Genomic DNA, 6,712 nt, shown 5'->3' on the forward strand with positions numbered 1-6,712 from the left:
CAAGCTTGTTTTGAATCTCACAATTCAATCTAAGACTCCAAGAGAATAGTAGGGAAGACCTTGTGGTGGTTCACAATCAAAGGAAAAGGAGATTGTGGCTAGAAATCATGATTCAAAGGTATCTTCAAAGGTTAGTGTTTAAACTCTGTTTTTAGTTTATGAGTATGTTGAATTTTAAGCCAAAATTAATAAATTAAAATGCTTAATAATCTTGTTTTCTTCCACTGCTTGCTTTCTTAATCTAACAATTGGTATCAAAGCATCATTTAAGCATTTAATTCGATTTAATTTTGGTTTAGTGGGTGTTTTTTTATAAGTTGTATGAAAATGATGAACTGATATGGGTTTTTCTGATTATTGGCATTGTTTTCTCTTTAATTATGTTATATTTATTGTAATTAGCTCTTGTTTGTTGGGCCAACTCGTAACTGCCTCAATTTTTGCGGGATCAACAGATACACCTTCTTTTGACACCACATTCCCTAGAAAGGCCACCTGCCTCAACCAAAATTGACATTTGGAAAACTTAGTGATAACTTATGTGCCCACAAAGTCTCGAAAACCTTTCGTAAATGCTCCTCATGCTCTGTCTCTGTCTTGGAATAAACCAAAATATCATCAATGAAAACTATCACAAAGGTGTCAAGGAATTCCTTGAACACCCTATTCATCACATCCATAAATACTGCAAGAGCATTCGTCAAACCAAACGACATCATGATGAACTCATAATGCCCATACCTCGAACGAAAAACTGTCTTAGGAATATCACTATCCTTAATCCAACTGATAATAACCTGACCAAAAGTCAATCTTAGAAAACATTGTAACTCTCTGCAACTGGTTAAACAAGTTGTCAATCCTAGGGAGTGGATACTTATTCTTGATAGTCACCTTATTCAACTCCCTACAGTCAATGCAAAAACATAAAGATCTATTTTTATTTTTCACAAAAAGTACTGGTGCACCCCACAGTGACACTCTCGGACGAATGAAACCCTTATCCAGCAACTGAACCGTAAGCTCCTTCAATTCTGCTGGAGCTTTTGAGATAGGAGTTATGCCTGGCTTCAACTCGATAGCAAAATCTATCTTCTGTTGTGGTGGCAACCTTGGGAGTTCCTCTAGAAAACATATGGGTAGTCTTTTATTACTGGCTCTGAAGTCAAGGAGACCTCAGGCTCTCTAGTGTCAACAACACTGGCTAAGATACTTAAGGTACGTTGGTTAAGCAACCTTTTGCTTTCATAGCTAAAATTACTTTAGGTAAAACCACGATCCTAGCCCCTTTAAACTTAAAGCTGGCATGATTAGCAGTTAGCCATTCTATGCCCAAAATTACATCAAAATCACGCATGTCCAAGAGTACTAAAGTCACATTTAGTGCACGACTCGTGACTTCAATCTGACATGCTTTTATCTTTTCTTTTGCTAACATAATTTCTCCAGACGGAATGGTACCGATAACACATAGCGCAAAGGCTTTAATTCTAACATGGCATGTTTAACAAATATTGATGATATGAATAAATAGGATGATCCAGAATCAAACAATACCAACGCATAGTGTCCCAAGATTGAGAGTGTACATGTCACAAGAGTGCTTGACTTCTCAGACTCTTGCCAGATGGTTGAGTAAACATGACCTTGTTGCTGAGGTCTACTCAAATTCCTCTATTCATGACCTCTAGACTTGGTTCTCATAACTTGATGTGTTCCTATTAGGGCATTTATCAATTGAGTACCCTCCCTATTTTCAATGAAAACAGACCCTAGAGCTAGCCAAACATCATCCCCAGTGACGTCTTCCACAAAAGTTACACACTGGCAGACTTCTTTTGACTTTACTCGACTCGATGGCCTGTTGATTAAACTGTCAAAGTGATCTGAATGAGCTTTGACCTTTTTAATGGGGATGAAGCTCAAAATCCTTTTGTTCTGCCTTCCTCTTCTGATTCGAGGAAAATCCCATGCCAAATGCTCGTGAGTGCTCGTCCCCCGACTGTGAGTCCATATCAGCCGCCAAGCAAGTGCTTCAATGTGAGTGGTCAATTTGAAGGCTCGCACAATACCTCTTATACTGTCCTTCAGACCCTGAACAAACCTCTCCGCTCTCTTAGCCTCCGTAGCAACTAATTCTGGAGCAAAACAGAACAGGATGTCAAACTCCAAGAACTTCTACTTAATGTACCTCAAGTTGGTTGAGAAGTACTTTGCATAGAAATGCTCCTTGAATTGCTCCTATGTCAAGGGTTCACACATCTAACATTCTTTCTGCCGACTACCACCAAATTTGTGTTTTATCCGTGAGTATGAAGACAACACACTACACTTTCTGATCTTTTGGGCATTTCATATAATGAAAAATCGTTTCCATAGTTGACATCCATAACTCTATATTGGTAGGACCCGTTGAAGGTGTTGGGGTTGTACTTCCTAAAATCTCGCAAAGTGTTGGGGTTCGACATACTCTGGTTTTGAATTACGTTTTGAGTCTAAACTTATGGCATCTGAAACTGCGGCAGTGGTAGCTGTTGGTACTAGGCAAACTGGGTCATTTGCTCATCCAACATGTCCTTCACCTTACTCAGCACCATTATTGTGACTGCTTCCCTAATAACTGCGGACCAATCAGTGAACTCTATTGGGGCGACTGGGGGTGCCTATGTCTGCAAAGGGTAGCTGTGTGTTAGGCTCGACTCCGTGTCTAGGTTCTCTGTCACCTTGACTCTAAGGAGTCTCTAGGCGGCAAGGGATCCTCTAGTACTGAAGGATCTAGAACTTGTGAATCTTGAATTTGGGGATCCTCACCATGTGGGTCTTGATCTTGAACTTGATTTTGATCCTGAACCGTTGGATTCTACCCTTTAGGAACGCGTCCTCTTCTGGTAATCCTATTGCTGCCTCTTCCTTTAACACGTACCATTTCCTAGCAATTTTCGCAATCAACCTTTAGCAACTTTCCTTACCAGTAAAACATGTCAAATACGATCGTAAGTACTACATAATCTGGTGCATAAAATCCTAAATACTTTCCTAAGGGACGTACTTGGCGATGACAAAGAATCCATTAAGGGCCATAGGAACAACCTTGACTTATTGATACTAACTGTAACGGCCCGACTGTCAAAGAAATCTAATAGAGTCGTTACCTCATGCATGCATAAATGTTTACATTGAAAAACAAAATTGAACTGTTTAAAGAAAATAAAATAATAAATAAATAAATAAATCTATCCAAATTCTCAACTCAAGATTCCAGTCCATTTGAATCGGGGTACCCCTTAAAGCATAAGTTTAAAAAAATAAATAAATAAAAGAAAATATTAACTGAAAAAGAAAATACTAACACCTAGTCTCGGTCAAGAAAAGTTCATGAAAAGAAACTACAAAATATGAGAACACATATGAGCTCATAAGCAGAAGCATTTTCTAGTTCCATTGGTACTATCACGGATTCCTCTTGTCAGTCGCCTGAATATCCTTGTCCCTACTTGAAAACATGTAGACATAAAGTTGTTCCTAAATGGCTAACTAAGGGGATAACCTTACTCGCATTAGCTCGCATGTCTAGTGGCCTAATGGTACACTGTCAATCATCAAGAAAGAAACATGATCGTGTACCTGTCAGTTCATACATGTCTAGCGGCCTGAAGTCACACAGTCAAACATGAAAAAGTAACATAAACATGAACCTGTCGAGCATGCATGTCTAGCGGCCCGAAGGCTTCCTGTCAAACATGAAACTGGACTCATCGATCCCCTGTAAATAGACATGCACCGAGATGAGACGGCATATCGCCCTTACTGGTCTAATCATGCATCATATACATACATTTCATGAATAGTTCCACAACTCATATCATAACATAACATACAGATTCAGACCGGCTCAAACTCCTAAAAAATATTCATACAATAAGAAGGTATCAAAACTTCCAAATATAACTTCTAGATTCCCTTAAGTAATTCGATAAATCTAACTTAGGACGCCTAGTACGAAGACACCCATAATAGTGTCACTTACCTCAAATTAAGTCAAGAAAAGTTATCTCGGCAACCAACTCCAAATTTACTTAAACTAAAAACCAACGAAAAAACCGAACAATCTTTAATCCGGCTAGAAAGCATTCTACTGATCTCCAAACTTCAAATCTAACCTAAAAGATTGAATTTGAAAACAATCAATAAACCACAACCTCAATGGTATCACATTCTATATTAATAATCAAACGGTAGGGCAACTAAAAATTATCAATAAAAAAGCCTAAAACTTACTGAAATCTTGTCGAAACTGGTTCCAGACCAAGTGGACAACACCTCAACTCCTCTCAAAACGAGGACAACTCCTCTCAAAACTTGCATCTAAAACCAAAATAATGTGGACAAAACCGGCTTCAACATGAACTTAAATGGGTATTCAACATTCATTCAAGAAAAAACAACAAAACCCAAAAATCTTACCAAAAACTCAAGCTTCCGACAAAGTCACGGTTGGAGAACTTGACTGCGGAGACCGACAGAGCGGTGAGCGACGAAAAACGGTGAGGGCGGCGGTCCCTGCAGCGGCGAATGACGAGACTGGTGAGGCTACGCTGCAAATGACTTCAGATCCGCGAACGGCGGTACGATGGTCAGACGGACGATCCCCGGCGAGAATGGCAGCGACCGATAACGTTCGATTTTGAGGGGAGTTGGCGCGACTGACCGTCTGCACAGGGAGGTCCTCGGACGGCCTTCACGAAGAAGATGAACAGCACCCTTCCCTTTCTTTCTGTTTTTTAAATAACATCACGCTTACCGAGGGTTTATCACTTATTTAATAATAACCATTCCTTTTTCCCTCTTTGTTTTTTCAAACTCTAGGCACACCTATTAATAAATAAAATCCCAAATCCTTTCCCTAAGTAAGTTCCAATTTCAATTTAAACTCTCTTTCCAAAATTTCAAAATCAAAAGTATCAATTAAAACTAAATAATTAAATTATCCTTCAAATCAAGGGGAGATAATTAAATAATTTTTTTTACAACCGAATAAACTCAAATTTCACAATTATCTTAAATCGATATCGAATTTCTAAAATTAAAAGAAATTGAACTTCAATATTTCGAGACAATTACCTTAAATGTCTTAGAGATTCGGGATATTACATTTTTTATCTTGAAAATTATTGATAATTAACATCTTTATTTCAGATAGAAATTTGCTATTTCTTGAAAAAAAAGAAAAAGAAAAAGAAAAAGAAGTTTGCTATATTTTTCGGGACTTGTTTTTTTTCCAAACAAAAAGAATAATAATAAAATAAACGGTTATCCTACTCGATTTTCAAAATAAATTACTCAATAGGTCAAAACAATTAACATATAATATATAATATTCAGTTCATTAAATTAATTTGTTACACAATAAATAAACAACTTTAGTACTTAAATTTTTTTATATGCAGATACATTAGATCTAAAATTAAATGAATTATCGAGCACTCTAAAATTCTATGACAGAAGTTTATAAATCTTACTAAATAGTAAGTACATAATTTTACCCGAAGTACATATGCGGGTAAAATATATTAGACGTTAAGTTTATTAGTTATTTTCAAATTTCTTAAAAAATGATTTGCTACGGTGAAAAAAATATTAGATCAAATTTATTAGAAATTCCTATCTTGGAGATGTCGAGGGAACACTCTCCCATAACAATATTCTATTTAAAATAAGTTTAAAAGCTTTAGATTATAAATTCTAAAGCAACTATTTATAATCTGACAAGAAAATGAGATAGGTAACTAATGAATTTTAAAATATTAGTTATAATTAATCTAAATTAAGGACTAAAGTAAATCTTAACTAAAATAATACTAATTTTCATAGTTTTGCGCAACCACTTAATTATTGTATTTTTTGTAGGGCTATAAATAGTTCCTTTTGTATTGTAATCGGAAGTTTTTGATTGTTAATTTTAATTTTTATCTATAGTGTTTTTAGAGGATGCTCTCTCATTTTAGGGATAGATTTTTCGGATATGAATTTGGCTTTATACCTTTTTCTTAGCATCACAATTGATTTTTTTTTTTTTTTTTGTCAAATTTCAAAATAAAAACAAGTTTTTAGAAAATTAGTTTTCAAAACTGGACATCAAAATATGGTAAAAAAGTTGAGAACAGAGAAAACAAACATATGAGTGGAAATAATATCATAAGCTTATATTTGAATTAAACTAAAAACTAAATGTCAAATTGTTAGACATGTTGCATTTTTGTAAATGGTCATGGACTAAGCCTTGTTGGGCTTAGCCTTACCCTTAGACTGACCTAACAAACTTACGGTTGATTTAAGCCCAAACGATTTGAATTCAATCCAAATAATTGATGGGCTGTGTAGTCCGTTTAAAGTTCCAACAGCCTAGGTTTAAGATTTTATAAAGGTTGACAAGAGAAATAGCAAATTTTAAAGTTTCATTTAGAAAAATAGCAAAAATATTTCAAAATTATAGAAATAGCAAAACGAATTTATATAAATTACAAAATACTAATTTAAATGACAAAACTACCATAAAACAACAAAATTAAAATTACAAATGAAAATGCAAAGATACATTGCTTCAAAAACAACACGAATACCACAAATACATTCTACCTAGACGTTCTAGAATCACAAATACGTAGTATCTAAACAGAATCACAAATACATAGTATCTAAACATTCTTGAAGC

The 6,712-nt window shown here is 35.4% G+C and overlaps 1 long non-coding RNA gene across 1 annotated transcript; it reads right to left on the reverse strand.

Annotated features, from left to right (window-relative positions):
• LOC120074306 lies at window positions 1-4,830 on the reverse strand. The gene is made up of 3 exons (XR_005480951.1): window positions 4,465-4,830; window positions 4,279-4,365; window positions 1-3,763 (listed from the first exon to the last, which is right to left on the reverse strand). It is a non-coding gene; the product is annotated as an uncharacterized LOC120074306 (long non-coding RNA).
• Between the last annotated feature and the right edge of the window lie 1,882 nt (window positions 4,831-6,712).

The sequence above is a fragment of the Benincasa hispida genome, chromosome 3 (assembly GCF_009727055.1).
Source record: "Benincasa hispida cultivar B227 chromosome 3, ASM972705v1, whole genome shotgun sequence".
Taxonomy (NCBI): Eukaryota; Viridiplantae; Streptophyta; class Magnoliopsida; order Cucurbitales; family Cucurbitaceae; genus Benincasa; species Benincasa hispida.